The sequence below is a fragment of the Mustela erminea genome, chromosome 10 (genome assembly GCF_009829155.1).
Source record: "Mustela erminea isolate mMusErm1 chromosome 10, mMusErm1.Pri, whole genome shotgun sequence".
Taxonomy (NCBI): Eukaryota; Metazoa; Chordata; class Mammalia; order Carnivora; family Mustelidae; genus Mustela; species Mustela erminea.
The window spans coordinates 35,333,255-35,351,548 of record NC_045623.1 but is presented as its reverse complement, the minus strand read 5'-3'; the positions used below and the strand labels follow the sequence as shown (position 1 = coordinate 35,351,548).

General features: G+C 38.4%; 2 long non-coding RNA genes across 8 annotated transcripts in view; one reads left to right on the top strand and one right to left on the bottom strand.

The window, feature by feature from the left end:
- Positions 1-1,448: 1,448 nt before the first annotated feature.
- On the top strand, positions 1,449-16,582 carry LOC116567834. Of its 2 annotated transcripts, XR_004276375.1 has the most exons (4): positions 1,449-1,541; positions 1,634-1,859; positions 15,109-15,174; positions 15,681-16,582. It is a non-coding gene; the product is annotated as an uncharacterized LOC116567834 (long non-coding RNA). The 2 variants fall into 2 exon arrangements; XR_004276376.1 differs by lacking the exon at positions 15,109-15,174.
- Positions 1,461-18,294, bottom strand: part of LOC116567833 — a 66,189-nt gene continuing 49,355 nt past the window's right edge. For 2 of the 6 annotated variants that reach the window (XR_004276371.1, XR_004276374.1), the window contains one exon: positions 3,273-3,800. This is a non-coding gene — a long non-coding RNA (uncharacterized LOC116567833). Of the gene's footprint in view, positions 1,681-3,272; positions 3,801-11,501; positions 11,551-18,294 lie in introns of those variants that run through there. The other 4 variants (XR_004276373.1, XR_004276370.1, XR_004276369.1 and 1 more) reach the window with 4 other exon arrangements.

Sequence of the window (18,294 nt, the reverse complement as noted above, 5' to 3'; positions counted from 1 at the left end):
GGTGCATAAACCTTTTCAAATCAGTGTTTTCATAATCTTCAGATAAATACTTAGAAGTCAAATAGCTGGGTCATATGGTCTTTCTAGTCTTAATTTTTTTGAGGAATCTCCATACTGTTTTCCATAGCAGCTGCATCAATTACGACCCCACCAACAGTGCTCACAGTTTCCCTTTTCTGCACATCCTCTCCAGTACTTGCTATTTCCTATCTTTTTGCTCCTCATTCCAGCAGACATGAAGTATACTCACTGTGGCTTTGATTTGCATTTTTCTAATAATTAGTGATGTTAAGGATCTTTTTCTAATGTTGAAGTCACTGCACATTTGAGTGACTGAGCTTTGAATAATTTTGTGGAAATATCACACAGTCTCAAAGACCAGCCAACATTAGCTAGCTAATTGGGAATTCTCTGGTTTTTGAAGTGAATGCCAAGGTAGGATATAATATGCTTCTGCTTCAGAAACCCTGTTAGGGTAATCCTACTTTGGAAATACTCACAATCTATCTTCCAAGTTTGCTGAAATAAATGGTCCTCAGTCTTCAGAAAAAACAGATAGGCAAGTAGATATGGTCATCATTTACTTCTTTAGTATAGAGTGTTATTAATACCGAGGAAATTTATCAGAAGAAACATATACCTTTTTATTTTCCCTTTTAAGGAATGCACTAACTAAAATTAAGAAGATATTGCTGAAACGGGTGTTTCACAAGTTGCTATTACAGAAAATCTGGTTACTCTTTTCCCCTTTATAACCTAATTTTCAGCTTTCCCAACTCAAGGGACACCCAACAATGAAAATACCATGTAATCCTCACCTAATATATTCCATTAAATCATCCAGGGTCATTCAGCTCTTTGAGTGTTGATATCACTATAAATCTTCTTCTGGGAACCCAATTTTTATATGAAGTATATATACATAAATTTCATAAATATTTGATGGAATAGTTTTTTATTATTATTTCTTTCTAAACTTCTGCTCAGCTCTTCTGGTGATTTGTAAGGATAGGTTCATGTTAAATAACATCAGGTATTTTACTACTCTATTTATAATGCATGCTTCCAAATATTTGTGGGTAATTTCTAAAATGAGTCTGAGCAGAGGATCTTTGAGAGGAAAAAGTATCATTAGTATCCCTCCTCGGCTAATTTAGCCAAGTACATTCCAGAACTCTCCCAATCAGTATATTAAGCAGATGTGGTCTTTGTCCACCTAGTATGTTGCGTTAGACCTTTCAACACTCTGCAGTCTTTTTATCACTCAGCTGCCAAGTTCCCTAGGGTAATCATAGACAGCTTGTCAATTTAATTGCAAAGAAACAGGCTTTCTTGTGACCATTCCAATTTTAGCTGCTACTTTAAATTGTACATGATAGTTCTTCCATGCTGTCTGCCCTTTAAACAGTGTGGCTCTCTGCAAGCCTCTTAATGGTGATGGAAAGAAGAGGCAGGAATGAAAATCTGGCTTCCTGATAGAGCCTACAACATGCATTTTATTAAGTTGCTGCTTTCAGAAAGGAAGTTTCTCCTTGAGCCCTGTATGTCACCATTACATTGCCAACACTAAATTATTTTTTTTTCTTTTCAGTGTTCCACTTTCATGCATATTTTCCTCCTTTCTGGGTGATAGAGGATTCATAGGCCATCTGGATTCTGAAACATCTGGACACCGAATTTCTGCAGAGGAGAATCAGAGGAAAGAGACGATCAGTGGTATTGGGTGTCTCCGGAGAGATTTAAATCAACGATGATATTTTGGTTGTCTCCCTCTTGGAACATTAACACAAAACGTGAAAGGAAAAAACAACACATCACAGGAACCCAGTGTTCCAAGAATACCAAGACTATATAAGAAGGTAGGACTTTAGATAAGAATTTAAGTCAGTAACTGGATCCGTCTCTATATTTGATACAATTTCTAGAATTTCCCCCCCTTTTTTTTTTCAATTGTTACACAATTTGGGGGGTTAATTTAGTTAGATATACTTGTAACACTGCTAGATTTAGACAGGTGCATCCTTTGAACATACTTTACCTTAAACGATGTATAATTAAATTCAATAAACCTTTATTTAGTAAGTTTTATATGTAAAGTCACAGAACCATCATATTAAAAGTGCGGATGTGGTCAGCTTAATAGAATGATTAGACAGAAGCACCACTTGGGTAAATCAAGAAGAGTTACATTTCTAAGATACAGGGAAGAAAAATAGTATAAAGAGATAAACAATTTTTCCCAGGGCAGTCGGGGTTGTAAGTTTCTGGAGCCAAAAATGAAGAACCAGGCATGCCTGGGTGGCTCAGTTGTTAAGTGTCTGCGTTGGGCTCAGGTCATATTCACAGTGTCCTGGGATTGAGCCCTGCATCAGGCTCCTTGACCAGAGGGAAACCTGCTTCTCCCTCTTCCACTCCCCCTGCTTGTGTTCCCTCTCTTGCTGTCTCGCTCTGTCAAATAAATAAACAAAATCTCTTAAAAAAAAAAAAATCAAGAACCAAGAGGACAACACGTGAGTGAGACAGGGTCTCAGACCTTTAAAAGGTTCAAATGAAAATGCCCTTCCATAAGCTCAGCTTTAGGTACATGTGTATGTGAATGTGTGAGGATCTGCAGCAAGTTGGAGGTTGCTCTGGAAAGGTGCAGGGGACACCTCTTCTAGGCCATCGATCTTGGTGTTAACATACAGAATAGGACTGCACGGTTCCACGGTTCTAGCTAGCCGTAAGCATGGTGCTTATTGATTACCCTCAGCCTGTCCCCGCTAAGGCAGCCAGGTCCACTGCCTTTCCTGAACTTAACTTTCAAAACCAGAACGAGCGGGGTCGTTGCCCAGACTGCTCAGTGAGTCTCAAGAGCAAGTTCTTAGACCAATTTTGGAGCTTCTCTTCGGTGCAAAGCCACTAGGGTCTAGCTGTCGGCAAGTATGAGGAGATGTTCAGATGCTGTGATTTATGTTCCCCACTATTAAAATTTCTTTTATTATATTTTCTCTGGTAAATATTTGGCCTCTCAATAATAGATTTTCAATTGCTACAAAGTGCTCTTTAAAAGATGTGAGTTTGAAGGACCTAATCGTCTACACCTTCAGGCAGATTTCCTAAACTTTATGATACTCTGCAACATTAAAAAGAAGAAAAAGTTAAAAATGTCAGTTTAAGTTGATTTCTAGGAACCCAGAACAGTTCAAAAGAAAAAGAATCTAACAGTAAAATTTTAGTAATTACTTTTTTTTTATTAAGTGCAGCTACACTTAAATACAATAACTCTTTGGTATAAGGGACTACAGACACATTCTCCGGTTTCTGCCAGTCTGTTGTGTCCTTAATTTCCTCTAACTGCATCTTCAGTGAGACCCACAATGAAGCACAATATTAGATCTTCACTTGTATGATATCAACCTTGTATGAAGAGAATGAATAAAAAATGAAGTTCTTAGCTGTGATCTATTTCAGATTAGCCATTTTCATTTATAAAACTGTTTATTTTACTTCGTCAGCTTGAAGGTCAATCCAACTTCAAATTGCATATTGCAGAATTTCAACAAAGATGTGAGGCCCATCTCTGCCTCCTTTAAGACTAAAGGTGAAAAGCTGAGTCTTAACACAGGCCTTAGGCAGAGGTTTATGAAATGTACCAGATCCCATTGATACAAGACTTGCAAAGACACTCTTCTTCAAAGTCAAGACATCAGGGCCTGGACCACATCAGTGGTGATGGCATCAGGATTAGCATGTATTAATTGTAGGCATCAACCCACAGCAAGCTGTAAGAGCAAGTTCAAGGGAATACTCGTCATACACTAAGGGAAGAAAAAACAACACAAATCATAACCGCTATCATTTATGAAGCACTTCTATGTATCAGGGACTATTCTGTGCTTTATCTCTCCACAATAATTCTTTGAGGTAGGTACTGTGGTTATCACACTTTATAGATGAAGAAGCTGAGGGACATGGAGGGTAATAAGCTTGGCCAAGATCACATGAGTAAGTACATGAAGGAACAAGGATTCAACACAGGCAGAAAGACACCTATTCCCATATTCTGAGTGACAATGCTACGTGTATATGCAGTGCAAATAACACCATGAAGGACACAACTCAATATGCTCAGATACTGACGTCCACTAAAGCAAACCCAGCCCCTCCTACATGGAGTGCATCGTCATTACTATAATTTTATATTTCATCTCATCTCACTTGTGTGTAAGCTTCAATTACAGACCATGTCTGTTTTGGTCCCATCGTAATGTCCGTGCCTAGAATATTACCTTGTCACACTGTAGCCATTATTGACCAAGTATTTATATTTATATTTATTGACCAAGTATTAATAAGTAGGTCTATTGGATTTTTTTAAAAATGTGATTTCCTGTGTTACACTGTCCATTCCTTAAAGAGGTTTAAAATAAGGCCACATCGTCTATGTAAAGAACATGGGAGTCAGACATAAAAACTTGGGCTCTAGTCCAAATATTGCAGTATCCCAGTGCTGTGGTCTTGGACAAACCGCTAAACCTCTGGCATCTAGATTTCATCATCTGGCCAGCAAATATAATAAAGATACATTTCTTAAGCAAGTTTTGGGCAACATACAAACTATTATTATGACAACTACAAGGTTTTCTGTAAGATGATGAAATATCTAAAAAGACAGACACAAATAAGGAAGCTAAATATTTTTTGTGGATCCTGGGAATAGAACACAGAACAGGAAGTCATAAATACTAAATGCGCATTTCACTGAAAAGACCTGATATCCTCAGACTTGACTTGAAATATACCTGGCTCCTTTTCTTGTAATGTATCCCATCTTGGTAATTGGTACTTACTAAAGGAAACAGCAGCCTGGGTATGCCCAGACTCATTAGGCCCAGATTGAAGCATTTCTTAAGTGATTTATGTTATCAAACTTCTGCCCCGTAAGGTGGGCTGGCTATTTCAAAATTTCTTAAAGTACCCCAAATTCTGTATCCAGAGCTTAATTTTGTCCAGGGCTTCTACTCAAGTAGGACTTCTCAACATTCCAATCATGCTTCCTGAAGATATTGCCTCCTCTTATATGGGCTTTTTGGGGAAGCAGTCTTTTGTCTTCAGTAAGGAAAATAGTTTTGCTTTTTTGGTTACATATTTTCCTTTTCTGAAAGGACCAAGCTGAGAAACTACCGTGAGATAAAATCATAGATGCACTATTTCATAGAGAGTGAACCCAGATTTATTTTTCTTTGATGGGAATTTTAGCAATGCCCACAAAATATATGGCTTTCCTAAATCAGTCACTTACAAAAAGGAAGTATGCCTGTATTTGGCAAGTGAATTTAAAAATGGATCCTCATACTGTAAAAATTCCTTTATAAATGGAGTGAGTTATTAAAATAATTTTACCATTTTAACCTTTTCTTACACCAATTTTAGTCCCAGCTGAAAACCCTAAATTTTAAAATATTCTTTTAAAACCACATTACACTGTAACAAAAACTATGAATAATTCTATTATTAAGTATAATAATAGCTGACTTTTTTATGATTATAAGCATTAGTAATATAAAAACAGATTTTTAAAATTGCCAACACGTCTCAAAAAGTGAACTGTCCAGGAGTTCTTAACTTGTTGTCCATACATAAAAGTAAGAAAGTATTTAAATTTGTACAAAAACAAAAATTTTACTTTTATCACATTATCTCTGATTAAAATGTTACATTTCCTTCCATTATGGATGTTAGGAACCGCTCATGATGTTATTACCAGGACTGTGATTTTGTCACCTATAAAAATCACAAACATTTTCAAATTATAGTTACTACAAATATTTCAAAATATCATTTTATCCAACACTACATCAAAATTATGGTAGTTATTAGACAAACTACTAGAGCATGTTAACTAATGTGTTAATAAAAACGAAACATATTTCTAAATCACATCTTAATATTTTGCTAACTGCCTTTCCATATAATTGGTCTCCTTTGTAACCCTATGTAACTTACTTTATGCATTTAAACACTTTATTCTGAGAGGGAGTCCATAGGCTTACCAAACTGCCAAGGGGTTCTTTGGCACCAAAAAACCCCCCATTTTGATTCCCTATTTTAAAACCCCTATTTTTAAAAATCCTATATTAAATAATTTAGAATATGTTATGGGCTGAATTGTGTCTCGCCAAAATTCATATGCTGAAACCCTAAACCCCAATGTGACTGTATTTGCAGATGGGGCCTTTGTGGAAGTAATTAAGGTTAAATGAGGCCATAAGAGAAGAGCCCTGGTCCAAGAGCATTAACATCCTTATAAGAAGAAATACCAGAGCTCATTCATTCTCCCTGCTAGTGAAGACACAGCAAGATGGCGGCCAGCTACAAACCCGAAAGAGAGCTGGTACCAGAACCACCCCATGCTGGCACCCTGATCTTGGACTTTCAGCCTACACAACTGTGAGAAAACAAATTTCTGTTGTTTAAGGCAATCAATCTAGAGTATTTTGTCATGGTAATCTGAGCTGACAGATACAGAGTAATATAAGCTTTTATCCTTTTTGAAGACTTCCTTACTATTCCCTTGGGTTGCAAACCTGGGTCCAATTGGGGAATACACTGGACTCCCATCAAGATTGAAGCCCCGGAGCCACTTTTAAAGAGAAAGTCCTAGAAGTTATTTAAATGTCATAAAAAGGAGCCAACCTTTTCGATAATAATAAATAACATTTTAAATACAGCTGTCATTTGTCTCAGAAGCAGTTGTCAATTGCTGCCACTGCTATCAGAATCTAATTCTATCAGCAACACTGTATTCCCAAGTCCTCCGTGCTCCAGCTCCCTTCTGAGATACTCAAAAGCATCTTCGCAAGCCCCTGCCTGCCCCACGGGAAACCCCACAATTCACCCAATTAGGCAGCTGGGTGTCCTGGTTGCAGGTGGCTAATTGTGAAAGGGATTTTTGTGAAGGACCCGTATTCCTACATCAGCACTATAACCTACTTCAGAAAACACACTGTACCATTTCTGGTTAACCTTAAAACAATCACATTAAAATAAAGAGGACTGTCAGTAGAGCAATTTTATAAATAGCTAAAATTAAACAGAGCAAGACTGCCAGTGCTAATGCATAAGCAAAGAACTGACTTCCTGCATTTCATTGAGAATTCCTGATAGCAAACTGCGGTATGTTTATTATACATTAATTCAACACAGCATTCAAAATGAATTTATGCCCTGGCTGAAGGGTGCGATATTGAAACTAAATATTATTTATTATCTTAATATTAGTAACCATACTAAAAAAAATTGTGTTAACAATTCAGAATGTTTAAAAAGCTAAGGATACCATAGCTCTACTTACCAACCAACAGCTCTTGCCTTAATTTATGCAAGTGTAGCCTATAGCTAAAAGCTTTGTATATTTGTTTCCCCATGGTATTAGTGCTCAAAAATAGGACACTCTTTCAAGGGCACCTTATAAACACAGAACTATAATTTATTTGGCAAATTAAAGCTCATATAAAATGTGCACACAGAGGTACAGATTAACATATTTAATTTCAATATTACCTGCAAACCTATTTTTTCCCATACACTGTTCTAATTAGTCATATAAAATCGAATGTGTGTATTATAAGCAATTATTTTAGTGGAAATAGAAACTGGATCTGAATTAAATATACTGTAAAAAGATAACACTTTTATGGAAGTTAATATATCCATTTGTATCTAGAGAAATGTGTTCTAGTTAAATGGCATGAGAACGTTGAGCATTCAAAACCTGTTTGCAGTAAAAGTTGAGTTTTTTATAATTTAATAATACAGAGTAATATGCAATCTTGGTAATATAGCAATATTTATATTTTGATGATATTTCCAAATCCCTAGTAACCATTAGATTCATTTTTTGCAGTGGACTTTTTCCTATTAGGAATATTCACTCCCCCTACAGTTAAACGTGCAAACTGTTGGTGAACATTTTATTTAACAAACAATTCTTTTCCTATTGAGCCTGTACCAGCAACTCTTAGTGTTACAGTACCAGGCTTCCATTGCATTAAGATGGCTGAAAAATAGATGTTGATCAAGAATTATGCCTGCAAATAAATGGAAGCTATAACTTCAGTAACAGGACTGTGAGGATTTCTAAAAGTTGTCATAAACTGACATAAAAGCTTCACCATGTAAGATTTTTTAAAAGAACAAAATTATATCCAAGTCACTTGACCTAGCACAGGGCATGTGAATGGGGATGGATGATCTAAAGGCTCAGACTATCAGCTTCTCATCCTCAGGTGTTAGTTCGAATGTAAACTCCCAGAGAAAACTTCCCTAAACCCCTGATCTCACATGACTTCCCTGCCCCAGCTTGATCGTTACTGTTCCCTCCCTGCCTGGTGTGTTACTTTCATAGGACGCATCAGATTTGTTCATTTCCTTGTTTACTATTTGTCTTCCCCACTAGAGGAAACTCCCTAAGGATAAGGAGCAGTCAAAAGCTTAGTGCTGCTCCTGGCACAAAGAAGGAACTCCATTACCATTTTTGAACAAAGGGAGGAAGGGAAGAAGGGAGGGGGGGAAGGAGGAAGGAAGGAGCTAATGAGATTGTTCTTTAAGACATTTCTGTAAGGTTGTTTAGTATTTGGTTGTCAAGTAATCTTACTCGCTTTTTAAGGTTTTTAAGATCTTCCCTCTGATTCAGGACTAGCTATCCATTGCAGTCACGAAAACACGGGGCTAGAAGAATTGTGTCCTTCTGCTTTTGTATACCTTCCCAAGCAGATGAGACTCTGCCTACCAAATTGGCAAATTTAACTGCATATTTTGTGGGAGAACCCACAGAACTCCCTGAATGATACACCGGTGCTTTTGCAGGTACCCCTCACTGCCCCAGTAACTCTTCCTACAAAACTCCTCCTGCTAACCCTCTGTGCTAACTACTAAGTCTCCTTATTCCCACCTCCTGGAATGATTTCCTAGTTAGGGGCAGTTATAACAAATAAGTCCAAGTAGCAAAGCACCCTAAGATTCACCGTATTTAACTTATTTTAAACATTGTCAACCTGCAGTCCGTCTGGATCCTAAAGACTTTCAGGAAAGGCAAGCCCACAAAATTTATTATCACATATTGTCATGTCAAAACATTCTTGCTCCAACCTCTTCTCAATCCTTGGTAGAGGCTCTTTTTTTTTTCTTTTTGGATTCTCAGGGTAGATGGAAAACAGCTTGTCACCACTCGTTAACCATGACCTGTTCTAACATTACAACAGAGGACAAACGGGGCCAGCCACCTGGTTGTTTCCGTATCATTCATTATTTTACACGCCCGGTGTCATTCTACTTTCCAATTTAAAAAAAGGCTTTTACAACTCTCAATCTGGGGGTCACATCTCCAGCCACACCATACCTGCTTTCTATTATTCCTGTCTAGTTTTTAGTGAGGTTTTCAGTTTTTTTAAATGAAATGGCTGTAAAATTAAATATTACTCACAATCCCACCTTGTTTTGGTTTCAGTCATTGTACCTGAAAAGCCTGTTTTGTCACTTTGCCATTCATTCATCCTGCTTTCTCCCTCGTGTTTAACACACATTTTAAGCAGAAACTTATGTTACACTGTCCTCTTCATTATTCAGCTCTTTTCTGCTAAAAGATTTTAATTCATTGCTTTATAGTCTTTTTCTTCTTAGTATTTGCTCAGCAGTTCAAAATCCTCATGTGGCCTGCAGCCCCTTGCTCAGTCCTGTCCCAACCTTCCCCTTCAACCACATTTCATGTCACCTACCCCCTGGCATACAAAGTCCTTGCCACATTTGCCCGTCCCCCCCACCCCCACCCCCCGGCTCTGTTCTAGGTGCACCGGCCCCCATGGCCCCCACAAGCCGGTCGCTTGCTCATGCAACTGCTCTGCCCTGGTTTTCTTCATTCAACCTCTCTTGCTTTTTCAGGCTGACTCTTTCCTACTTCTCCTTCTAGTCTCCTTGAAAGGGCTGCATTCTGTGGGAGGTTCACCCTGACCATCTTACACCCGAGAGCCCCATGAAGTTTTCCTTCATAGCACTTGCTCATTATTGCAATTACATAGTTATCTCACTAAGTGTGTGTTTCATGCTTGCAGCATGAAGAGAGACAGGGTCCCTGATCTTCTCATCTCTCCCTATTCTCACTGCTTTGGCAGTCTCATCCACCTCAGGATCTTAAACACCATCATCCCGTTGATGATTCCCAAGCACAGACACATATATCCACTCCAGACTCATCTTCCAAACTCAAGATTCTCACATCTCATTTCCTACTTGGCTGTTGACCTAGATATTCTTAAAGACAATATTAGGGGATGTCTGGGAAGCTCAGTCTTCCCTTTATTTCCATTGATGGCAACTCCCTCCTTACGGATGTTTAGGTCAAAGAATATTGGAGTTTCTCTTCACTTTTACCCTTACCTTACCTTCCTCTTCTCTTTTGCCCTCATCCAATCTCAAGAAATCCTGTCCGTTGTTCCTTCAAAATATGTTCAAACTGTGTCCTTTTCTCACTATTTCCACTGCACCTTCCTGGGTCTGAGCCACCTCAGCCCTCCCCTAGATTAGTGCCTGAGCTCCTGACTGGCCTCCCTGAGAACCTTGTCCTCTATACTCTACCTCAACACAATAGTTGTGGGGAGATTTTCAAACTCAAGTGAGATTGTGTCACTCCTCTGCTCAAACTCTTGTCATAGCTCCATGTTTCCCTTCAAGGAAGAACCAAAGTCTTCACCATGGTTTGTATTGTCTGTCTGACTTCCTTAATCTCTTCCTCATTCTTCTCTAACCACATGAGTGACCTTGCAATTCCTCGAGGGGACAGGCACACCACCCTGAAGGATCTGGCCTTGACTGATCTCTCATCTTGGAAAGCTCTTCACCCAAATATCCCCATGGGTAATCCCTCACCTCCTTCCAAACTTTTCTTTTTCTTTCTCTATACTAATTATCATCTTCTAACATCCTATTTAATCTACTTGGTTTTTACGTCTGTTATTTTTAGTCTGTACTCCCCACAAGGGTGTCAGTTGTGAGGTCATGGACTTTGTTCACTGATGTATTCCAAGTAGCTGAAATATAGTATGTTCTCAGCTATTAGTTGAGATGAACATAGAGGAAAGACTTAACAAATCTTTCCAGTCTAAAATATAATAGTGTGTGTGAGGATGCTCTGTGGCTTCAGTCCCCTTTGATCTTCAAATAAAGACTTCAATCTCTATTTCTTCTATGGAAGTCCCCACTGTTGTCTGTGGCAATTTTTTTTTCTCAGATAATTATTTACATATACCCATAATAAATATATAGTATTATTAATACCATAATAAAAATACAGTATTGCTTTGCCTGAGTTTTAAAATAATAAACAACATCATACAATGGAAAAACAAAAATCCTTCGCAACAAGTATAGTTCTAAGTGATAGTGAGATTATTGTTCTTGGGGGTAGGGAAAAAGGGACTCTCAAAACAAGTGATGAATTACAGATTTTTGCAGTAACCCTGTACCTTAACTCAGCATGACCCTTGAATATCCCTCTTCTGAAAATGGAGTACCCTATGAAAATAGAAATAAATGCAATTTCCTTAAGGTTAAGGCAAAGATTGAGGAAATAAAATTCACTTTTCTAAGAGATGGTCTGTTTGGTTTGCCATTCTCCGTGTGTTCCAAAGGATTCTGATGGGATTTATATTCAATTTCTGAAAAAAATGCTGAGAGTTCTGGATTTAAACACATCACAATGGATATTTTTCTCAGTCTTCCAAACATTTAATTCTTATGGCTACTTCTAATTTCTGACCTCAGAGTTGGTGTAACATAATTCATATATATATAAATTAAATTACATACAAATTATAAGATATGATTTACTTGCTTTGTTTCTGAAACATTTGACTATTTTTAGACTAACTTACTGAATATTTCATCTTTATTATCCACATATAATAATCAGATAGCACTACCTTCAACACTCTCTTGAATGAAAAACATTAATTATCTCCTTTGAAATGCTTTTCCCTTCTGAATGCTACTTATTTACCTTAAAATTAGATTATGCCACTTTCTCTTTTAAAGACCTTCCCTGTTATTTGTTACTTTGCCAATTTTTGTATAATTTTTGCAGTCTCCATCAATATTTTTAAATTAATTATGATTTCTAAACAAGTTAAAATAGGCCTATAATAGGTTCATTGTCATTTAACCTGATAAATCTAGCAAGTAAAATTGAAAGCCTGAGTCAATGAAGCCACACTGGGGTATCATTGCCAATTCAGCTATCAAAAGTAATCCATGATGATAGAGTTTATTACAAAGTACATTTAACACATTAATTATTAATCTACAGTGCAAAGCTTTTACCAAAAGTCTGTCCTTGATTGCTTTGTTTTTCCAAGTAGTTAGATTCTACAATTTTGTAATCTAAGACTAGTATTTGGCGCCTTGATCAAATTCCCAAAGTTCTGTAATGTCTCTTTTTATTGCCAGTAAATCCAGATGTAAGTGGCTTTTAGTGTTATGATTGAGTGTGAGTTTATTAACGTTATCTATTAAGCACACACTGCACATTGCCCAGTTCTTCCAAAAGTAAGAACTTTTGGAATCATACTTGATAAATGTATCAAGCAAGTCCAAAAGGTTTAAGAAAAAAACAAAGACTTTAGTATGTAAATTAAAACACTTTGTTGGCACTTAAAAAAGCATCTTGGACATAGAATTTTGGCTCCTTAATTATAAATTAGAGCAAAGCCTCTCATCAATAAAGTTTTCTAAACTATAAGCACAAGTTCCCAAAATGGACTTTGACTGAAATTTGAGGAGAAGGAGAGAAAGGAAGCCAGTCAGAAAAATATTAGCTCCTCACATGGCAAGAGGGGTGGGAGATTAAGGGACAAATGTAAACTGAGCTACGGGAATCACATTATTTTAGAACATTCTACACAAGAAGACTAACATAAAATTAATAGTGCCACCTCCTAGAGAGTTATCCGAAAAATAACTTTTGCAGAGGTAGGTATATATTCTCCAACTATTGATCCTTCCTTTAAAGATCCAGAAAAAGTTAGCCTGTTCACATTTCCAAAACTTGACATGTTTAAAAAAAAAAAAAAAATGAAATCATCAGTAGGTGAAGTATTTAAAATGTTTTATGTCCTCCAACCTCTCCTCATATTCTTTCCTTGAATAATTTCATTTTTTCTTAAGATTTTGTTTATTTATTTATTTGACAGACGGAGATCATAAGTAGGCAGAGAGGCAGGCAGAGAGAGAGGAGGAAGCAGGCTCCCTGCTGAGCAAAGAGCCTGATACAGGGCTCGATCCCAGGACCTTGGGATCACGACCCAAGCCGAAGGCAGAGGCTTTAACCCACTGAGCCACCAGGCACCCCTCATTTTAAAAATCAAGTCGTTCATTTATAACACTAAAAAAAAGATGGCTGTCACTACTTTCGCAGAGGTCCCAGAACAAAGGCCCAAGATGTGCATTCACTGCAAAATCAAACCCATTTGGGGCTCTGTTTGATGAGGAGTGGAACTGCAGATCAGCCTTATCTCCCCTCATCCTCCAGGATGTAGAATGTGAGCTCAGTAGAGAACAGGACAGTGTGGACAGAGGATCAAGGAGGCACAGAGGTCAAACTAAGTGCCAACCTTAGGGAGGGGACTTAGAGAAGAGTGTGGTCTTTGAACAGCACAGAGAAGAGCACCAAGATCATCCTCAACCTGCACCCCATCCCTTCCCCTAGAGTCTAAAGCCAAAAATCACAGGTAGAAGAACCCTGTATACAGAGTCCACAGAACAAAACCCTGTGTTATTAAAGTCTTTGTAAGAAACCACACACACACCCCAAACATGCTTTGTGGCCTAGTGCCAGGGCAGATGCAGATGAGAGGAAGATGTACCTCCAATTGACAGGGGTCAAGGATCCCCATTTGGGAGCAGGAAGAGATAATGTCATAACATTGGACTGTAGGAGATGCTTTTTCTTTACCACTACACTCACCCAAAAACTTCTTGCAGCAATCAGAAAGGATTTGGATCAGGAGGTAGAGATTAAACGAAAGTTCATTTTTTGACTATTCTTGGGACCCTATCTCTCAGGCTCGACTGTGACACAGTCTCTCCTTCTCCTTGGAGCCCGATAGCATCCTTTAGCAGGTTCTGCCTCCAGAAATCCCATGCTCAGAGAGTGAGAAAAAGGCAGGCGAACACAGTAAATTATTCCCCTCCAAGTGTTTCCCCCCAGGGTAGATATACCAAATCAGTGAAAGTCAAGAAGAGTAATTCACTATTTAATGGTCTTTCCCACCCACTGGTCTGTAAGTTCCTTACATCCTCCATTAGGGAAGCCAAATGCACTTCTTACCTGCCTCTCTGAAGCACTGCTGAGCTCAGCGCTATGATGAGTCATTTGCTTAAAGTACAACCATAATTAAATGTTGGGGTGACCAGTTTCTAAATCTATCCCCATCGTTGCTTCTCAATTTTTGAGTCTTTACAACTAATTGACAGTTTTGAGGTGAGGGATCAGTCATGTAAAAAGAATAAAGATTTGTTACTTGTACTTTGTCAGCAGGACTCCCCCGCCCCACCAAAGTTGAAGGTCAAAATAGCCCTGGGCAGCCATAGGTGACCACTCTGGTCATCACAGGAGTAAAACAGGCCCTCTCTTTTTACTGGAAAGGAACTCAAGTGATGACAGTTGAACCAATGCCTTGCCACAAAGTGCAAGGGGAGTGACAGACAGAGTGACAGACAAATTAAAGAGTAAGTTCTGTCTAGCAATTTGGGGTGACAGCACTTAAAATTTTTAGCTCTAGGATTGTTTAGGAATGACAGTGTGCAGCTGAGAAAGGCAGCCTACCCGCTATAAAAAGGAATTTGTGTGCGAACTTAGAAAAAGCAGTCCTCCAAACTGGGGTGAAAAAAGTCTTTATATATTTTTAAAGAGTCACCCACTAACCTTTTACAATCTTCCAATCATCTATGGCCACATGTCCTCATTAGCCCAATGTTCAGATCAAGACTTGCAGAGAGATTTTGTTTCACCCTCCTTTGGGAAACCACTAGAAATTGGATTTTGCATAATTTTGTCGTTGTCCTTTTTCTGACCAGTGAACGGTGCTATCACAAACATCAACTTCTAACCAGAAAAAGGCATCATGAGGAAGCCTCTCCTTGGTAAGGTGCTCACTGCATGTGATAATGAATCACACCAAAATTTGCCATGTTCTCTTCTTTTTTTTTTTAAAGATTTTATTTATTTATCAGAGAGGCGGGGTGGAGAGAGCGAGCATAGGCAGACAGAATGGCAGGCAGAGGCAGAGGGAGAAGCAGGCGCCCCGCCGAGCAAGGAGCCCGATGTGGGACTCAATCCCAGGACGCTGGGATCATGACCTGAGCCGAAGGCAGCTGCTTAACCAACTGAGCCACCCAGGGGTCCCAATTTGCCATGTTCTCATTAGGGCTAGTGGCCACTGACTGAGTACTTGTTGTAAACTAGAAACTGTGCTAGGTACTTTGTACATATTACCCATCTCTGACATACAGGATGGACACCTGCGAGGTGTGTGTTGGTGGGAAAGAGGAAAAGTGAAAGAAGGAAAGAAGGAAGGGGCAAGGGAGAAAATGGAAAGACAATTTCAGTATAATTTGTAACTCTTAACAGAGCGTTTACTTTTTTGTAGGTCATTTTAGGAACCCGAAGAACAAGTTGTAAGCAGAGAGAAATATTCCTTTTTCCACTGGAACTTATTGAAGCAGGTCCCAGACCCAACCAGAAAGATGCCTGAATTGCCTTTTGATTTTTGCACTTACAGCCTTGGATCATGGACAACTCTGGTGCCGACAACTAGGACTAATAGCTCACAAGTAAAGAAGTAAACAACGCTGAGTTTTTCTCACTTCACAGAAACTCTGAAATGACTCCAGATTACCATGAGCTCCTTGCTTCCCCTCTGCTTTTTTCACTCTGAGGATTTGAAGTCAGGAGGCAATCAGCCCCTGAGGTGTAAACAACAAGAGATTACTCATTGATGGTATAAACAGAAGAAGAGTACAGAAGTTCAGGCCAGGACCCAGTTGTCATCTGAAGAGATACATCAGCTACAAAGCCTGTCCAAACGGTCATCACAAATAGGTTTCAGAATGTTTTATATGGACCTGAGCCACGTTTTTACCTTGTCCGTATACTGAAAAGATGATCTATCACAGGGCAACGAACTTTCAAATAACAATAAAAATTATTTGATTAGGAGGAAAGAACAAGGGTGGGGTGGGAGGGAATGATTAACCTCCCCGTGACTCACATAGAGCCTGAGCCACTGGGGATGAGTTGGCCACGACAGAATTTATACCACACTACAGGCTGAATTTCAACAAGTTATTTAGGATGATTTTGTGACTAAGCATGAAATTGGAATTATATTGTCTCCTGTGTCCAAGTAATATAAGCATTTTTTTCATTATTTCAGATTTTTTAAATTCTTGTGCTTCTTTAGAATGAGCTCACAAAATAAATGTACTATGTAAACTACAAAAGGAAACGTATGTCCTTTTATTTCCATTGTGTTGGAAGGATTTGGTAAGGAATGTTTTTTTTTTTTTTTTTTTTTTTTTTAAAGATTTTATTTATTCATTTGACACAGAGAGATCACAAGTAGGCAGAGAGGCAGGCAGAGAGAGAGAGAGGAGGAAGCAGGCTCCCCGATGCGGGACTCGATCCCAGGACCCTGAGATCATGACCTGAGCTGAAGGCAGCGGCTTAACCCACTGAGCCACCCAGGCGCCCGGGAATGTTAATGTGAATTATTACTTATTATGTGGCTATTATTATTATTATGATTAATTATTATTACCAACTCTAAGCTAGTCCTCCACATCCAAACACTTTGCACCTGCAAAACAAGACATTCATTCAAATTTAATTTGTGTTTCTTCCTTTGTTCTCAATCCAGTCTGATTTCAGCTAGTTTTCACTCACCTCCTAACCCATAGCCCAAACTTTCATTTGCTGCTGGTTCCTAGAATTTGGGACTTGATATTGAAGGGAGAAAAACACCATAATTTTCTTAAGAAATGCATTTTTTAAAAGTATTTAATACTCATTCAAAATTTATTTTTGAAACCCTTTAGGGGCTCCTGTCTTGCACAGTTGGTTAAGCCTCTGCCTTCAGCTCAGGTCATAATCTCAGAGTCCTGGGATTGAGCTCCACATCAGGCTCCCTGCTCAGCGGGGAGTCTGCTTCTTCCTCTCCCTCTGCCCTCCCCCGCCTCACCCCCCACCCCACTGCCTGTTTGTGCTTGAGTACATGCTCTTTATCTCTCAAATAAATGAATAAAATCTTTAAAAACAAAAACCCCTTTAAAAGTTATAACTGGAAATAAACTTTCTTAACCTGAGAAATGACATCATTGTAAATCTATAGCAATCATCATATTTAATAAATTCTATAAAATTATAGAATAACTCCCATTTAAATCACAAACAAAACAAGATGTCCACTATCCTATTATCACGGCTTTTATACAATATTATCATTGACATCTTACAATAATAAGGTAAGAGAGTAAAACAAAATGTATAAAAACCAGAAAAAACAAAATTGCCATCTCCATACAACAGGATTATCTATAGAGTATATTCAAAATAATCTACATACAAACTATTGAAACTGGGAACAGTGTTCAAAAAAGTGATTAGATGAAAGTAATTTAACTAGTTGACACGTATTTTTTTTTTTTTTTAAGATTTTATGTATTTATTTGAGAGAGAGTGCACAAGCAGGGGGAGGTCAAGGGGGAAGGGCAGGGGAAAAAAGCAGACTCCCTGCTGAGCAGAGAGCCTGATCCAGGGCTGGATCAAAAGACCCTGAGATGATGACCTGAGCCAAAGGCAGACACTTAACTGACTGAGCCACCCAAGTGACCCTAATTAGCTAATACATACTGTATTCTTACTGTGGGCCAGGCACAGGTCTAGGTATTTTCCATATATTATTAACTAATAATATTAACTAATCTAATGCAATTAAATTGAGAATAACACAGTTACTATTTCCAAAGAAAACTGATGTACAGAAAGATAAAATAACTTTCTGTTATAGGTTGAATTGCATTCCCCAGAAGATATGGTGAAGCCCTAACTCCTAAAACCTGTGGATATGACCTTATTGAAAACCAGATCTTTGCAGCTATAATCAATTTAAGATGACCTCGGTAGGGTGGGCCCTAATCCAATGTGACTGATGCCCTTTTAAGAAGAGGTGAATTTGGACATAGACACACACAAGAAAGAATGCC